General features: G+C 37.6%; 1 protein-coding gene across 9 annotated transcripts in view; it reads left to right on the top strand.

Moving 5' to 3' along the window:
• The window catches only part of ADGRL4 (adhesion G protein-coupled receptor L4), a 144,449-nt gene that overhangs the window by 117,580 nt on the left and 10,415 nt on the right, over window positions 1–16,454 (top strand). The gene's annotated exons all lie outside the window — the stretch shown is intronic.

Below are 16,454 nucleotides of genomic sequence, written 5' to 3'. Positions count from 1 at the left end.
CTCTGTCGTCCCCTTCTCCTCTTGCCCCCAATCCCTCCCAGCACCAGAGTCTTTTCCAATGAGTCAGTTCTTTGCATGAGGTGGCCAAAGTACTGGAGTTTCAGCTTTAGCATCATTCCTTCTAAGGAACACCCAGGGCTGATCTCTTTTAGAATGGACTGGTTGGATCTCCTTGCAGTCCAAGGGACTCTCAAGAGTCTTCTCCAACACCACAGTTCAAAAGCATCAATTCTTCAGTGCTCAGCCTTCTTCACCGTCCAACTCTCACATCCATACATGACCACAGGAAAAACCATAGCCTTGACTAGACGAACCTTTGTTGGCAAAGTAATGTCTCTGCTTTTGAATATGCTATCTAGGTTGGACATAACTTTCCTTCCAAGGAGTAAGCGTCTTTTAATTTCATGGCTGCAGTCACCATCTGCAGTGATTTTGGAGCCCAGAAAAATAAAGTCTGCCACTGTTTCCACTGTTTCCACTGTTTCCCCATCTATTTCCCATGAAGTGATGGGACCGGATGCCATGATCTTTGTTTTCTGAATGTTGAGCTTTAAGCCCACTTTTTCACTCTCCACTTTCACCTTCATCAAGAGGCTTTTTAGTTCCTCTTCACTTTCTGCCATAAGGGTAGTGTCATCTGCATATCTGAGGTTATTGATATTTCTCCCCGCAATCTTAATTCCAGCTTGTGTTTCTTCCAGTCCAGCGTTTCTCATGATGTACTCTGCATATAAGTTAAATACACAGGGTGACAATACACAGCCTTAACGAACTCCTTTTCCTATTTGGAACCAGTCTGTTGTTCCATGTCCAGTTCTAACTGTTGCTTCCTGATCTACATACAAATTTCTCAAGAGGCAGATCAGGTGGTCTTATTCCCATACATATGTATAAATGTAAGCAATGAATTTGATTATAAATATTATTATAAATATATGAATTATAAATTCATATAACCTGTAATATATCATATTCATTGTTTTTTGTTAGAATATACAATTCTACCATTTTTTATCATTGCATATTATGAGTATCCTCTTTTATTTAACTTCCTTATTGAACACTTGTTCATGTAAGAGAATGGCTATTTCAATACAATTACATATATCCATTACATAAATTTGTTAGGACATGCTTCTTAGAAGTAAAATGTGCAACACAGGAATATAGTCAATTATATTACAATAACTCTGTATGGTACTTAAGATACAAAATTATCAAATTGCTGTGTTGTACACCTGAAACTGTTATTGAGTCCAAGCTCACTCTGCTTGCCATGTGACAGATCAGTAAGTCGACATACAAAATGTTAAGGCAAGGAATATGACTTTAGTCGGAAAACCAGCTGAATGACACTATGGGAGACTAATGTCTCCAAATAACTATTTTATCAGTGCTGGATGTCAGGTTCTTTTATAGAACAGAGGTAGGGGGTAGGAGGTGAGGAAGAAAAGTAAAAGGATCATTAATCTTGCAGATATCTCCTGGAATGGCCAATTTCTGGGAAGGGATGTGTTAATTTCTTCCTTCCTGTAGCCATCCACAGGTAGACAAGGTCCCATACAAAGGCATTTTGGTTTAACATTCAGGTAGAGGGGCAGGGTTCCCCAAGACAGGCCATTATGTATGGACAGTATCCTTTTAGTGAACAAAAGCAGCCAGAAGTCAAGATTAAAGTAAAAGAAACAGATCCAACTTGGAGTCAGTTCTTTCCTGTAACAATGTAACATTGTAATTCAGCTAAACTTCAAGTTAAAAAGAAAAGTACAAAGTCAAGTAGAAGAAGATTTTTAAAGTTACGAATTGCCTCCAAAACATTACTTCAATTGATATTCCACTTTCATTGACAAATTATAAGAATAGCCATTTTCTGACATTTTGCCAATATTAGATTGGCAAAATCTACTGTGGTTATTTTATGGCTATATTGGAATATATAAACTGAAAGGACGAATTATAATGGACCAGGATTCTGTAACAGTGGCATTGTTGACACTTAGGACCAGATCTTTGTTATGGAGCCTTTGCTTTATAGAAGTTTAGTATCATCTCTGACTTCTACTCACCAGATGCCAGTAGCACCAGCTCACACACCAGCGAGGTATGACAAACAAAACGGTCTCCAAAAATAACAAAATGTCCTTTGAGGGCCATATTCCTCATTCTCTTGATTGGGAGCTACTATCCTACATTGGATTATAAGTTTCTTTTATAGGAGTGCATTTGCAGCTTTCTTTAATTGGCGTAAATATAAGAAAAGGAATTGAAATCATAGCTTGGGCAATGTCCTTTAGATGACCCCATCGAAGCTATATTAGAAACACTATTCATTGTAAATTTTAAATGGTGGGGATAACATTTTAATTACATGTTTTAATTTAATGGCATCATATTTGTTAACTGCATCTTTTAGTGACCTCTGTGGTTCAGTATTCTATCATTTTCACCATATTATGTGTTATTAAGAACTTCAGAGCCTATAACATTTAGCTTTTTTTTTAATATTATCCTGACCTTCTTATAACAGGTAGCTAGAATTTTTAAAAAGAAAATGCGGAGCTAAAAGAATAACATAAATAATACATTTGTAATTTTCAGTGTATTCCTGTTCATGGGGGTTATATTCTTAATGGAAATACCTTTTGTAGATAATCTACTAGGTACTTGTTCTAGAAAATTTCATAAAAATTGAATAACTTTATAAAAATTGGAGATCAAAAATAATATTGAAAGAGAAATCCTTTGAATCTCTCAAGCCCAATTAGAAATTACCAGCCAAGTTGAAGTTTATCACTGTTGCTTTTGTGTAAGTGCAGCTTTACATCGAGGGATATTACATAATGAAATGCTGAAAGGAAAACAGTAAGAATGCTGGTACAGCAAGATAGTCATTAGAATTATTATTCACTTTACATTCGTTTAATCTCTTAATCTTTACACAACCCTTTTAGCATTTCAGTTAATCCTCCCAAAAGCTTCAGTAATATATCAAAATTAAGATAGTAATAGCATGTAATAAGAGATAATGTATTACTAGATTTTTGCTAGATCTAGTAACTATAATCTTGACTTATCTATTTGTAAATACCTATGGGGATTCTGCTATTTATAGCTTTTTAAAGAAGTATACTAATTCCTTGAGAAGAACTGATTACACGAAAGCAAATTATGTACATTCTTATGTATCTAACAGATGAAATCTTCAAGCTTCTACTCACTAGAATACATAAAAATCCTTAAATTTAGCCAAGAGCACACTACATATTCTGATCATTCTTCTACCTCTGCTCATCCTCTGAGTGTAACACAGAGTCCTTACCCAAGCTGGCTTGCAAAAGAGTCAGCCCTTCTTTGAATCAGTCTTTGTTAGCATTTGCTGAGCTCTTGTTCTACACATCTGAAAATGTTTAGTCTTCCCTATAAGTATTTATCATGTTGCTCTGTCTCCTTCAGTACTCCCTGCAAAATATAAAATATTCTGAGAGAATGGACTCTCTGTGTGGCTGTCCTGATTTCTGTTTTTCACATAAAAATGTTGTGTCTAGTTTCAGGGTTTCCCAAGAAAGGAACATTTACAATTCCTTCTGATGAAAAAAACATGCCTCCTGATGGTATCTGTTCAAAAAGAGAGCCCAAGTCTGTCAGTGTTAGGGCACAGCATTTTTTCATTAGAGTTTCATTCACACTTTGAGTAAGAGCCACCATTTTGTGTATATTTTAAATAAGTGGAATCTTAAGAGACTTTAAGCAACTTATTTAGGATCACCCAGCTACTGAGGGAGAAGGCAATGGCAACCCACTCCAGTACGCTTGCCTGGAAAATCCCATGGACAGCGGAGCCTGGTAGGGTGCTGTCTATGGGGTCACATGGAGTCGGACATGACTGAGCGACTTCACTTTCACTTCTCACTTTCATGCATTGGAGAAGGAAATGGCAACCCACTCCAGTGTTCTTGCCTGGAGAATCCCAGGGAGGGCGGAGCCTGGTGGGCTGCAGTCTGTGGGGTTGCACAGAGTCAGACACAACTGAAGCGACTTAGCAGCAGCAGCAGCTACTAAGTGGTACTAAGTGGTAGAGGCAAACTCAAGATTCCAAATTTACATTCTGTGCCGTTTCCCTATCACACATTCTTTCATCTTTCCTTGCCCAAGAGGTTGAAGGGAGTAGATCTTTGTTAGATCCATGAAAACCTTGTTCCCGTCTCCCAGATTCCACAAATCGTTTCAGGGTGAGTTGTCAGAGACCCAGCAATTGCAAACCTTCTAAAAATTATTCATAAGCTTTCAATTCTTACAGGGAAGATATCAAAATAAAGTCCTTTTCCTCTCATCAAATGTCTCTTCCCTCATTTTACATTACTTTTTCTAAATACTTGCCAAGCATATCTAGCAACTAATCAAAATATCCTACCAGAAATCCTGACTATATCAGACTATAGATCAGTTTATGAACTGTAGTTTGGATATTTACTTTTCTTTTAATTGATATTCATCAGTAAGCAATTTTCAGTACCCTGTATGACATCTGATTAACTCAAATTCCTTTCTCATTTTCTTGCATTTCAAAAAAGCTGAAAGGTAAGCTTAGTCTTTCAGCCTAATTTATTGTCCTTAATTCCATACTTCTTTTTTTTTTTTTTCTTTTTAATGTTTTTTTTTTTGGTCATGTTGGGCCTTAGTTGCAGCATGGGGGATCTTTTCCATTGTGGCACATGGGCTTTCCCTAGTGTTGGAGTGAGGGCTCTAAACCACACAGGGACTCAGTAGCCCCATGGCATGTGGGATCTTAGTTTCCCAACCAGAGATCAAACCCATGCCCCCTGCATTGGAAGGTGGGTTCTTAACCACTGAATCATCAGGTAAGTCCCAATTCCATACTTCTGATTAGAAGATTTATTTTCTTTAGAAAAAATAATTTGTTCTTTTGAATTCTTTGAAGAATCTATATGATTTTTTAAACTATCAATATAGGTAGTATTAAATCTAAATAAAAGTTCAAGGAGTATTGGAAGAAAAAAATAACCTGGGGAGAAAATAGATACAATATTTAGACTATTTCAGAATAAGGCAAAACTTTATCAAGTATTAAAGCCCCAGCTAAGGTGTGCTAAGAACTGAGAATGTGTAAATAGAAAGACCTTGCTCCCGAAACAGTGTATCAGGTGGACGTGTACACATGAACAACTCAAAGACAACACATCTGTAAGCTTGAGGTAGCATCATGGTACCTCACACAGTAAAGAATCTGCCTGCAATTCCAAAAGACCTGGGTTCGATCCCTGGGTCAGGAAGATCCCCTGGAAAAGGAAATGGCAAACCATTCCAGTATTCTTGCCTGTGAAATCCCATGGACAGAGGAGCCTGGCAGGCGACAGTCCTTGCGGTCACAGAGTTTGACACAGCTAAGTGACTAGACCACCACCACAAAATCATGGAAAAGCAAATCAGAACATTTCTTCACCCCCTGTTTACATCTTTTTGGCTTCATCTTGTTCTTGGGGTCAAGTCTAAAACCTTAAGGAAAGCCAATGATAAGGTTATTTGTAGTCAAAGTAAGGACCCTTTTGAAGTGAAAAGTAGGTAATAAAAATATTTCAGAAAAGTTCACTGTATTGGTGGACCTATAAAACAGCTCTATTCAAAAGTAGTTTTTTTTTTTTTTTCTACAGAGTATCTACATGTATTTGGAATAGAGCACCATGCACTTGATAGACATTTTGTATGATAATAATAGATTCACAATGATAAATGTTTTGAATCCTTCTTCCACTACCCCTGATTTATGAAGGGAGTGGCTGTCCCTAGCCACTTGTGCCTGAGCCTATTTGAGTGAAAGGTGATGCTTATGTCGTATCTAGATGGGGTCTGGAAAGAGAGGCAGGATGTTGCTGGTTATCTTCCATATTTAGGCACATTTGAAATTAGAAGAGTCACTACACACAGGACTCACGTGGTACCCAGGAGCCATGGCAGAAGCTGGAGCTTTCCAGACCTGTATGAGCCTATCTCAATAGGATGTAAACAAATAAAGTACTCTTGCCTGGAAAATCCCATGGACGGAGGAGCCTGGTAGGCTGCAGTCCATGAGGTTGCTAAGAGTCGGACACGACTGAGCGACTCCACTTTCACTTTTCACTTTCATGCATTGGAGAAGGAAATAGCAACCCACTCCAGTGTTCTTGCTTGGAGAATCCCAGGGACGGGGAAGCCTGGTGGGCTGACATCTCTGGGGTCACAGAGAGTCAGACACGACTGAAACAAATAAAAGACTCAAGTAAATTCTACATTGAGCAGAACACTTGGTAACAGAAGTAACAAATACTGGGTCCCAGCAAATAAGAATAAAGTGGACACTTTCCCTGGGAGGCACTGCATGTTCTGGCCTCCAGCTGCCTATTAGCCTCATCTCTCCCACGGGCTTTTGTGTTTTAATAACACTGACTGCTTTACAGTTTCTCAGTAGTTCTTTGAACCTGTCCTTCTCAGTACCTCTACACTAAAACACTCTTCATAGCTTTCCTCACTGTTCTTCATCCTGTGAGTTCCTTTCAGATACCAATTCAAGCAACACTTTCTGAGGAAAAGCTGTCCTTGACTCATTGGCCTTTTTAAATCTTTTTGTTATATGCCTACATAGAAGCCTTTTTTTTTATGTTTGAAGACTTTCCTCTGTTTATAGTTACAAAGATGTTAGTTTGAATGACATATTCATAACTGATTCAGATCTGTCTCTTCCAGGAGACTGTAAGCCCTTTGAAAGTGAAACATTATGGACTTTCACTATATCCTTGAGGTTTTCCAAGAAGGCTATAATCCATAGGGTTGAAAGAGTCGGACACAACTGAGCAACTGAGCACACACACACTCAAGTAATGCAATTGGATGAATAAATAATGCACCAAGTGCAGTAGTTAGTCAAAAATGTTCATTCTTTTCCCCAAAGGCAATTTAAAGAAAGAAATCATCATCATGGAAATGAGTTATTTTGGAAAGAATGTCTCAGAAGAGATAACATGTGAAGCATTCATTATATCACTTTTTTAATTGAAATATAGTTGATTTACATGCCGTGTTAGTTTCAGGTGTACAGCACAGTGATTCAGTTACACACACACACATATGTATATATTCAGTTTCTTTTCCCTTCTAGGTTGTCACAAAATAATAGCTCCCTGCCCTATGTAGTAGGCCCTTGTTGATTATCTGTCTTATATATAGTAGTGTGTATATGTTAAACCTCCTAATTTATCTCTCCTCTATCCATAAATTTGTTTTCAATGTGTATCTTTTGCTGTTTGTAAGTAAGTTCATTTGTATCTTTTTTAGAGTCCACATCACATAATTTCTATCATATATTTGTCTGTCTGGTTTACTTCGCTTAGTATATTGCTGCAAATAGCATCATTTCATTCTTTTTTACTTTCTTTTCACCTTAGGCAAATTGCTATATCTATCTATCTACCATCATTGGCGTTTTCAGTTTAACTGAATAAAATGAGTTCCTAGCCAAATAATGTCAGAGTTTTTCAAAGCAGGATGATTAGTAAAAAGCACATATTTGGTGTCCTCTTTATGCCCAGGATTTCTAATATGTACATGAGGATGATGAGGCCAACTCTATAGACAGAGTTACTGTAAAAAGAAAGAAAGGATATTAAAATGATAAAAAAATTCTTTAAAGTTTTGGAAAAGTATCAATAATTTGGGGGACAATCTTATGTCCTTCTTCTCCTTTTACCTTTTATATTGGTGATAACCTTAGCAATATCTTTTAATTTAATTGTTCAAGTTGTATCTTAGATGCTAATTAACAGTTGAATGATTATATGTTTGTATAATTTTTTAACTGTTAATAACCTCTATCCTCATTTTGAACAGCAAATATATACAAAGAACATTTTTCCTTGCTTATATCTTAACAAAAGAAATTTCATTACTCAGTTTTCATTGTCACATTAAATCGAATAATTGTTGTAAATACTCTTCACATATAGTTTTCCTCCTTCACCTTTGTTCCCTTCCTGGCATCTTTCTATGGCTTATAAACATCTACAGTTGAAACCAACCATAAAAATAAGCTCTTGAAATTCACTTACACCCACAGAGATCACTTTATCATTCATGTTTATAAATTTCTAGCTCTCTTCACCTTTTAATTCTGTTTGGAGACTAGTAAGTTATTCTTTTAAACATTGAAAAAATCTAGCTATTAAAATATTCCTAGTGGAAATGTTAAAAATATGAAGTGCAAATATTTTTTAATTTATGATCATATATTGCTGTGGGATTTTAGCCATAATAAAATAGAGCAATTATTTAACTATTACCTCAGGGGATGTGGGAAGATGTTTTCCTAATGAGGCAGTATTCTGCCCACTTGTTGATTCAAACTTTTGTGTGGCCTGCTTGTGTGCCCAGGTCTGATTAATGAATACATATCATAAAGTCCATGAGTCTGTGGTTTCTATTAGATGCAAAATGTTGCATATATCCTGAGGCATCCATTCATAAAACAAAGGGGGTGCAACTTCATTCTTTAGTTTTTTTTTTTTTTTTTCAAAATTATTCCTAGAGGGTCATTTCATTTTGCTAACTATTTCAGTTTCCATTAGTATATCTACCTACAGACAATAGATTTATAATGATATTGTTTGTCAAAATTGCCAGAATGTGAGATGAAACAAAATTTAGATTTAAAAATGTTTAGTCAATTTTATCGAAGAAGGCGATGGCACCCCACTCCAGTACTCTTGCCTGGAAAATCCCATGGATGGAGGAGCCCGGTAGGCTGCAGTCCATGGGGTCGCTGGGAGTCGGACATGACTGAGCGACTGCGCTTTCACTTTTCACCTTCATGCATTGGAGAAGGAAATGGCAGCCCACTCCAGTGTTCTTGCCTGGAGAATCCCAGGGAGGGTGGAGCCTGGTGGGCTGCAGTCTATGGGGTCGAACAGAGTCGGACACGACTGAAGCGACTTAGCAGCAGCAGTAGCAGCAGTCAATTTAATAGTTGAATGTTCCTTTACATAAACCATTAAAGGTACCTGAGATTGGGGTATACCACCCTTCATCCTCTTAGTTATGCAACAAATGCTTGTTGAGCATCTTTTATTAATATATGTCACACTTTGTACTATCCCTTGGGAATACATCAGTGAATAAAATATTAAAAAGTCTTTATCTTTATGGATCTTATTCTAAACCACTGTGCTTAGTTTCTCAGTCATGTTCAACTCTTTCTGACCCCATGGACTGTAGCCCAGCAGACTCCTCCGTCCATGGGGATTCTCCAGGCAAGAATACTACAGTGGGTTACCATGCCCTTCTCCAGGGGATCTTCCCAACCTAGGGATGGAACCCAGGTCTTCCGACATTCAGGCGGATTCTTTACCATCTGAGCCACCAGGGAAGCCCACAATAGTCACAGCCTGTTTTAATAAATAAACATTTTTTGCAATATAGACACATTCATTTGTTTGCATATTGTCTAAGGCTGTTTTAATGGTATGAAGAATTTATTTGTGATAGAGACCATCACAGTTGTGATAGAGTCCTCAAAGTTTAAATTATTTACTGTCTGGCCTTTGATAGAAAAAGTTTGCTTATCCCTCTTCTATGTTAGACCAATGTAAGAAAAGATAACTATCCTCTCCCATAAAATATCCCAGAATATCATATTAGATTTATTAAGAATATTCTTCTTATATTAATGTATCTAATAATTATTTTTATTTATTGCTCTTTGAAATACATACTCTTTCCTTTTCTATAAAAATTTTAAAGATAATCAGATTTTTGACCCTGAAATTTCAATTCTACCCTAAAGAAGTTTTCATAAAAATGAGAAATTGTTTAGATGAACAATAAAGAATTAACTTATTGTTGAATTAAACCTATTCAAGTATTTATTTTGCTGATATTATTTTAGAGGAAAATCCTGACAGTGGAAAAAGGGATCTATATTTTACATTGAAGAGATATTGCCTAAAATAAAGACCGACAGATATAAGTTCTGAAATTTTAAGGTGCTATTTACAGGTCCAGTGAGTCTATGACACAAAATAATGTCTATCCAATTGTTAATAAATATACACTCTATTTATTGTTAGACACTTCAAATATTTGAGACAATTTGAAAGAACATCTTGCCATATGATTTAATAACTATTAGTGATGATTGATGTTTGTTTGGAACATTTATATTGAACTAATTATTCCAAGTACTTTATTATGTAATTTAATACATGCAAAAACCCTGTGAAATAAGTACTAATATTATCCATATTTTACAGACAAGGAAAGTACAGCACAAGAAATTAAATAAATAAAAGCGAGAACTAGAATTTGAATCTATTTGTGGATTTAACTTGATCGATTTATAAGGACTTGCAACTTGTCTGGCAGATAACTCAGTGTAGGAGTAGGAAGAAAAGTCAGTTGTGTCACTTTCTTCTTCGTGTATACTTACCAGTATTAATTTTAATCCAAAGTACACTTGGAGACTTTAGGTCTTACTTTTTCATGTTATTGCTGTACTCAGTCGTGTTGGCCTCCTTGCAACCCCATGGAAGTTACCCTGCCAGACTTCCCTATCCAGGAAATTTTCCAGGCAAGAACACTGGAGCAGGTTGCTATTTCCTTCTCCAGGGTACCTTCCCAACCCAGGAATCGAATCCACATCTCTTGGGTCTCCTGCATTGGCAGGCAGATTATTTACCACTGAGCCACTTGGCAGGGCTACTTTATTAAACTATGTGATATGATCTGGAAATCCGCTTGGCAGGCTCATGTACTATACCCTGCAGGAGGTTCAAAGATAACAAAGGGTTGGGGGAGGAGGGGAGGACTTCTCTATCTCTAGTAACAGTCACCTGTCTCTCCAAATGGCTTGTATATATATATATTTAAAATTTTTTTCCAAACGGCTTTTATTTGATGTGTGAATAAGTGATGTAGAAAAGCGATGGCATCAGTGTCCTCTATATTTTAAGTAGTAAATTTTAATTTTTCCTTGGAAAAATATCAGTAAGAACTCTAATGTGTTCTTCCTATGTAGTAATAGATTATTTTTATATTCCGCATAAGACCACTGACATGAACCCAGTAACCACACTTGAACTCTAAAGGATATAGAGCTCTATTGTTCATCAGCACAGGAAAAACTTGACTACAGAGATCAAGAATGCATGTGTCTCCATTAGGGGTTCATTGGCATAAAACACTACATCGTTTTCAGTGTCACTGGTGACTTACTAAGTTCAATGAATACTAATGTCAAATAGCTAACCAAATCGCTACTCATTAATGTTTTCCACTTTAACCATTTCTAAAATAAAGTTACTGTTAGCAGCCAAAAATAAACATCTGAACAGTTAAATTCTTGAACTTTTAGATGTCAATTTAACTTCTCTTTATCCTTGATCTATAGTTTGGTAGTTTTCCAGAGTTCTCAAGAGCATTAACTGTAGAATTTGTCTACTAGGTATGAATCTTGACTCTGCTACATCCTGTTTCACTTTGAGCCAGTCATTTAACTTCCCTATGCCTCTGTTGACATAAACGTGAAATACATGTAATGATACAGATCTTATTCAACTTACAGTGGGGTTATGGCTCGACTAAACCCCATGTATTAGATGCATGTAGAAATGCTAACTTTACGAACATCATAGCTAAGCCTGCTGCTAAGTTGCTTCAGTCGTGTCCAACTCTGTGCGACCCCATAGACGGCAGCCCACCAGGCTCCCCCATCCCTGGGATTCTCCGGGCAAGAACACTGAAGTGGGTTACCATTTCCTTCTGCAACGCATGAAAGTGAAAAGTGAAAGCAAAGTCGTTCAGTCGTGTCCAACTGTTCTCGACCCCATGGACTGCAGCCTACCAGGCTCCTTAGTCCATGGGATTTTCCAGGCAAGACTACTGGAGTGGGGCGCCATTGCCTTCTCTGATAGCTAAGCCTAGCCTACCTTAAACATGCTCAGAACTACTATGTAAGCCTAAAGTTGGGCAAATCTTTCAACACAAAGCCTGTTGTGTAAGAAAGGATTGAGTATCTCGTGTAATTTTTTGAATACTGAAAGAGAAAAACAGAGTGGTTGTATGGGTACAGATATTTGTCAGTGTCTGGTTGTTTATCCTTGTGACCCTGGGGCTGACTGGGAGTTGAGGCTCGCTGCCCCCCGACCCCGCATCAAGAGAGTACCATACCACATATAACAAGACTGGCAAAAATCAAAATTTAAAATTTGAAATACAGTTTCTACTGAATGCATATCACTTTCCCACCACTGTAAAGTTGAGAAATCCTAAATCAAAAATGAAGGACTCTCTGTAATAATAATATTAAGAGGAATAAATACTTATCCTATAAAGTTCATGTGAGGGTTAAATAAATGAATAAATAAAGAAGGCTGAGAATAGTGTGTCTGGCACATAGAAAACAATAAATATTAGTATTTTTTTTAATGATTTGAGTCTCTGTTTTAGATATTGAGTATATGAAAAATGGTAGAAACTATTCATCCAGTTGTATACCCAAGAAGTAAAGGCCTGTTGGGAGAGAATTGCTGTGTTTTAAAGCGTAAACCTTACGAAATTAGTCAAGTATCAGGAATATTGTTAATGTTAATGTTAATATTAATGTTAATGTTAATATTGTTAATGTTGTTCCGACTCTTTGCAACCCTGTGAACTTCAGCAGGTCTGGCTGGCTTCCCTGTCCTCCACTATCTCCTGGAGTTTGCTCAAGTTCATGTCCATTAATATACTGTTAATATCCCAGAATAATCTATGAGGGATACTCTCCTCTTCAGATATTTAAAACCTACTTAAATCTATTGTATTTTCAGATTCTTGCAAATGTTTCAGTATATTTCAGATTACTGAATATTCTTTTCCTATACTTACAAACTACACTCCCATTTCTCCATAGTCTACTCTCTCATGTGCCAGGCATAGCCTCAGGAGAGGACATTCTAGATATTCCCAAACCTGCTCAATACTGAGCCTAGGGAATATTTTAAAAAGATGAGGCTTGTGATGTTGGGAAAGAAATGCCTCCTAGCAGTGTCATGAGGCTGTATGTAGGGGAAAAGTTAGTCCACTCCACAGTTCTAATAAAAGATCAACAAACTCAGTGGCATCACAATTTCTGTGTTTCCTCTAAGTTTATACTAATGCAATTTCCCATCTAAACTTTGAAAATTTCGTTTCTAACTATTACTGACCAGGGTTCTTGGCCTCCTTAATCAGTAGAAATTGATCACAGATCAGACAAGAAATTCAGACAAAGCTTTATTGGAGACCCTGCTGCAGCAGGGGGTGGGGGAGGTGGGGTGCGGGTAGGAGGGGTGGGGGGTGGGGTGCAGGTAGGAGTGGGGGGGTCGAGAACAAACAACAGGTCCCCTTGCTTGCCTGCTCCCTGAGGGGATGAACTTGTTCCATATATGGGGTGAGGGTAGGGATGTGTTCAGGGTTCGGGCCACAAGGATGGCTTAGGTGGCTTGCCTACCACTTAGGTGGTGGTGTGTGCAGGGGGCATGTGCAGTATCCTGCTTTTGCTCCTGAGCCCTGCTTTTGCTCCAGGTTCTTCAAAAGTGATAGTTGAGTTTATTGGTCTCTCTGTATCTTTTGTCCAGAATCGGCCACACTTAATTTTAGTCCCACATAGTTTCTTTGTATTTTGTTGCTTGAGGAGAGGTGTGTTCAGGTGTATACATTGCTGCACTGCACTAAAGGTTGCAGGGTTCAGCTTGTCTTATAACTATCACTTTATTAGCAAAAGGGTTTTAACAGGTGCTAGCCCAATCAATTGCTTCCTGGCACAGCTTCATCACGCAGATCTTGGGGTTTCCAGGGGGAGTTCTGCCAAGCCTGGGTGTATTCTTTACTGGGCTCAAACCTTTTAAATGTGCTTTCAGCCACTATATGCCTTCAGGGTATTTTATCAGTCTCAGTACATTCACACATGTTCAGGTTCCACAATGGTTTGCAATATCTGAAAATTCACCCCCTCTTCATTTGAGATCTCTTTTCAAACAATTATAGATCAGCCTTCATTGAGACGATAAGGTCCTTGGGGTTTTCTACTATGAAGTCAGTGTCCTCAGATTATAAAAAAGATGAGACGAGAGAATAATTTGGAAGCTATGAAATGAGAATTGTCATACAAATCACAGAATGCTTGTGTGCTTTGACTTTCAGATAAACAACAAATTATTTTTTAAGTATGTTCTCAATGTTGTATGGAATACACTTAACACTAAAAAATTACATTGTCATTTTTCTGAAATTCAAATTTAACTGGCATCCTATATTTTTATTTACTAATCTGGCAACACTGTGAGAAAGACCTATAAAGGTAGGTATTAATGTTATAATGAAGAAAATGTGACAAGTATTTGAAAGTATAGACTGCATTTACGATTTGCTGAAAAGGAAGTCATTTACAAGTTATAACTTGGCTTGATCTTTTTACTTTAGGAAACACAGAAACAGATTTCACAAATAATAAATGTTTTCGTATAATTGACTACCCACAAAATATCTAGAACATCAATAATAAATATGAGTTATTGATACATTAGCATTTGTTTTAAGCTGGATTTAAAATGTTTATTTTAAAAATAAGAAATACTGTAACTATGTGGGGTTTGATATCGATACCAAGGTAATCAGTGATAGTAAAGTAACACAGGGTGCTTTACTACTGCTGTAATAACAAATTATGACAAACTTATTGGCCACAAATCCGTGAGTTCACAGTAGGGGAGGTCAGAGGTCTGCATACAGCAAGGCTCAACTGACTCCTCTGCTTAGAGACTCACTGGGCTAAAAACAATGAAAAAGCCATTCTGGAAACTTTGGGGGAGAATTTATTTCTGTGCTTATGCAGATTTTTTGCCAAATTCAGTTTCCTGCGATTTGATTTCTTTGCTGACTTTTGGACAGATGTCAGACTTCATTTTGGAGAAGGCAATGGCAACCCACTCCAGTCTTGCCTGTAAAATCCCATGGATGGAGGAGCCTGGAAGGCTGCAGTTCATGGGGTCGCACAGAGTCAGACACGACTGAGCGACTTCACTTTCCCTTTTCACTTTCATGCATTGGAGAAGGAAATGGCACCCCACTCCAGTGTTCTTGCCTGGAGAACCCCAGGGACGGGGGAGCCTGGTGGCTGCCGTCTATGGGGTCGCACAGAGTCGGACACGACTGCAGCGACTCAGCAGCGGCAGACTCCATTTGTGGAGGCTCCCTCGTTTCCTGCCTCATGGCCCACTTGGTCTTCTCTGCTTCTGACCTTCACTTCTGCCCCATCTCTCCTGCCTTCTGCAGCATCTCTCTGCTGAATCTCTTTTGCCTTCCTCTGTGGTTAAGGGCTCACATATTGACATTGAGCCCTTTTTGATCCAGGATAACTTTCTTATCCTAAAGTCTATATCCTTAATTCTATCTATAAAATCCCTTTTGCTGTACTCATAGGGTTCCAGATGTTAGGGTGTAGACATTTTTTTTGGAGGGGCATATTATTCCACTTATAATGTAACTCAGTACTATGTGAATATCCTGTAACTAAGGCATGTAAACTAAGGCATGTAATTAAGGCATGAGCTTCCCTCATAGCTCAGTCGGTGAAGAATCTACTTGCAATACCAGAGACCTGGATTTGATTCCTGGGTCAGGAAGATATACCCTATAGAAGGAAATGGCAACCCACTCCAGTATTCTTGCCTAGAGAATCCCATGGACAGAGGAGCCTGCCAGGCTACAGTCCATGGGGTCACAAGATTCGGACATGAATTAGCAACTAAACCACCCCACTGCCAGGCATGTAAAAGAGCAATTCCAAATATTGTTTTTAAAGAAAATCAGACAGAAGGTCAAACTCTCAGCACTTAATTCCAATCTAGCTAATAGATTTTTTTAATTAATAGATTATCTTTTCATTTTAAAGCTTAAATTAAGAACTACTCAGCCATCTCTGCAGTGGCCTAAGGATTGAGAATGGGTCTTCTTTTTTTATAGCCTCTTGGTAAGCCAGTAAAAACCACCTTTTGTCCATGGCAGAAGTAGTTTTGTTCTAGGCCAGTTAATTTAAAGGTAATAAAACTATTTGAAAGGATATTATGGTTGTGATCATGACACATTCTTAAATGAACCAAATCGCATTTGATATATGTGAAAAATTAAAGCATGGGTCTAAAAGTGCTGTAAGAAAAATTTTCTCATTTTTTCTGGTGAGATCTGACATCAGCATATAGATGGCTTCATCAATTATTGAGAAAAAGACAAGAAAGGGAAAAAATGACTGATTGGGATGCTTCATTTTGAAGTCTGAGTTTGAAGCTCTTGGATTGAATGTACCCTGTTAGCCTTAATCTTTAAGAATTAGCAGCTGCTCTCTCACCAACCCATCTATTTAAATTTCTAGTTTAAAAAAAACCTAACCCACTTAA

Source organism: Bos grunniens, chromosome 3, assembly GCF_055505025.1.
Source record: "Bos grunniens cultivar Pamir isolate PY7600 chromosome 3, Bosgru_T2T1.0, whole genome shotgun sequence".
In the NCBI taxonomy this organism is placed as follows: domain Eukaryota; kingdom Metazoa; phylum Chordata; class Mammalia; order Artiodactyla; family Bovidae; genus Bos; species Bos grunniens.
Note: the sequence above shows the minus strand (reverse complement) of the source record. Positions and strands in the feature narration are given on the sequence as shown.